The 2,800-nt window shown below is 38.9% G+C and overlaps 1 non-coding gene across 1 annotated transcript; it reads right to left on the minus strand.

The window, feature by feature from the left end:
• Positions 1-1,641: 1,641 nt before the first annotated feature.
• Positions 1,642-1,746, minus strand: LOC131252449 (small nucleolar RNA snoR99). Its single transcript, XR_009174469.1, has one exon. It is a non-coding gene; the product is annotated as a small nucleolar RNA snoR99 (small nucleolar RNA).
• Positions 1,747-2,800: the final 1,054 nt, after the last annotated feature.

Raw genomic sequence — 2,800 nt, forward strand, 5'->3', positions numbered from 1 at the left:
TGGCCAAAGAAGGTTAACAGCTCGTTGACATGTGTATGCAATAAATATCGCATTAATAAGGGGTCGCACGTTGCTTTCACCTTTTTCCAAAGGTAAAGCGACGAGAGGGGCAATGTTCATCCCCATTATCGCCATTCCTCTAGGATTCAATCAGAGCAGATTACATGCAGTTTATACAAAATCCGCGTAGTGTATTCATAGATTCGAATAGATTTCTTAGCAAATAACAACTGGAAAATATCAGACAGTGCCACGTCAATATCTAAACAACCGATGAAGAAGCAATTATAAAGAAACGGTTACAGGATAGATGACAAAGGGAGAAACAGAGGAAGTCAAGTAGTGGTAAACGATTATGACAAGCGTCAAAACGAGAGAAGGATCCAGATGGCTGGATAAAAAAAAACTATAAATAAAAAATGAATGCAAGAAGAAAATGCGTCTCATACCAACCCAAGCAAACCAAATCTATCCTTCAATTACCAAGTCAATATTACATTCCATAGTGTAATCAATTACTTTTCTTGTTAAGCAAATTACATTTCTTAGTGTAATCTTTTACTTTTCAGCCTACTATTTACATTCCGTAGTGTAATATGTAGTGTTAACCAAGTAGCTGGTAATCTTTAGCTATAATTTGAGTCTACGCTCACACGTTGGATTCTGTTCTTCACTCAGAAGGTGTTTTGTAGCTGTTCTCTACGACCGATCGTAAGAATCCCTCTCTCATATCACTTTATCTGTATCAAAGAGTCATTTCGTACAGAAGGCAAATGTGCAACCCATCATCAAAGGACGAACCCCACCCTCTGAATATCGCCCGATCTTGTTTACACATTGAACAAGTGGCTGAATAGGCGACCGATCTCATCAGATCTCAGTCATACATTACGTGTCTACCTATCTTGGCACCTGGGGTCATAGTTGTTCGGTTTGAATTGAAGCCGCAATTTCAATTCTGGCACACCCACACACAGCTGAAAACAAAACCATCAACACGTCTATCTATTTTTACATATCATTTTATGACATGACATCATGTCATAAACAAAAGTAACCACCTCCAATGGGCTAAATTGGAGAAGAAAACTAGATATTTTCATAATGAGGGAACCTGATTTTCGATAGATATTTTCATAATCAGTGAGGGAACCTAAAGCAAACCAATCTTGTAGCAGGTTATTCATCCCTTCACTGGAACATTTCCATTCTGAATTCCACTGCAAATTGAACTGAATCTCACACAATCACCATGTGGGTTAAACGAATCTCATACAACCATAAGCATCTTTCCTCTGTTTTGATCAGATTTTATTGGATTATCAAATCAAATGCATATGGACAGCATGTAAAACAACCCAAAGAGAAAACTTTGATACTTTGGCAGAGGGTGGTAGATGATCCATGTGCCAATTTAGATCCATCATGAACAACAATCATTCTTATTTGGGTACCTGATCATTAGATAGGAGGGACAGTATTGGATGGTCAGAAATGAAAAACAGCCGAAAAACTATAGTATATGAAAAAGAGCTAGAAATGCTCAACAGAACCGACTCACAACTCCACAATTCATTCAATGTGCCTGTGTATCAAGCATGCACTACCAGAGTATCAATTAAACAAACAAAACAGAAAATGAAACATCCCATCGTCTATAATTAACTAAATACTAGATAGAAATTAGCTAACAAAGTGAATCATATGGGAGTCCTATGTAAGGGACATGTTCATCCCATAAGGCACACAACGTATCAGCCAACGGGGCAGACGTTTTAGTCCCAATACTACATACACCCAACTACCCGTCTATAGAATAACTCACGATGTAAAAAAAGCAAACAAGCACATACACAAACGTTATTGTGTATATGACAAAAGATCCAAAAACACACCTTTAAAAAAAAATTCAAAAATCACAAAACGAGGGATTGTTATGACCTTAGGAAGTATTTAATGGTGGGCGTTCAATCACCATAGTTTCTTATGGTGTGGTCCACCTAAGATTTGGCCCTAAAATGAGCTGGAAAAAATGAATGGCCCACATACACATATTATGGTGGAGCCCACAAAGCATTTTTAGATTCAAAAACAGAGAGAGGGGAATGTAGATTGAAGGATTGAAAGAATGAATAGGGATTGAAGGATTCAAGGTGACATGATCAGTTTCCATTCATAGGGAATCACAGGGATTGAAGGATTGAGCATCCAAACGCAACAGATTTCAGAAACAGAGAGAGAGAGAGAGAGAGAGAGAGAGAGAGAGAGAGAGAGAGAGAGAGAAACTAACCATATTTCTTCTTCTTCTCCTTCTCCTTCTCCTTCTTCTTCTCCTTCTTGCGGCGAAAGGGGGTTTTGAAAACAGAGAGAGGGGAATGTGCCAAGAGACAGGGAGAGAGGGTGAGGGAGAGTGGGAGATCGAGAGAGGGCAAGGGAAAGAGAGGGGCTGAGTCCGAGAGAGAGATGAAGAGAGAGATTGAGAGATGGGTTTTCGTCTGCTACGCGCGGGAGAAAAGGGTGGGAGGATGAGTTTTGTTTTTGGGAGGGCACTTTGGTTTTTGGAGGGGCGCGTGACAGATGGCCCCTTTGGGACGTTGGGTTTTAGGACCGTGGGGCCCACTGTGATGTATTTTATATATCCACTCCGTCCATTAATTTTAAATTATTATTTTAAGTGCTGATACAAAAAATGAGTAAGATCGAATCTGTAAAGAGACCACACAATATATTAACAGTAGAAATTTAATTTTTATTATTTCTTATGGTGTGGTCCATTTAGACATTTAATCTACATAATTTT

Source organism: Magnolia sinica, chromosome 7 (genome assembly GCF_029962835.1).
Source record: "Magnolia sinica isolate HGM2019 chromosome 7, MsV1, whole genome shotgun sequence".
In the NCBI taxonomy this organism is placed as follows: Eukaryota; Viridiplantae; Streptophyta; class Magnoliopsida; order Magnoliales; family Magnoliaceae; genus Magnolia; species Magnolia sinica.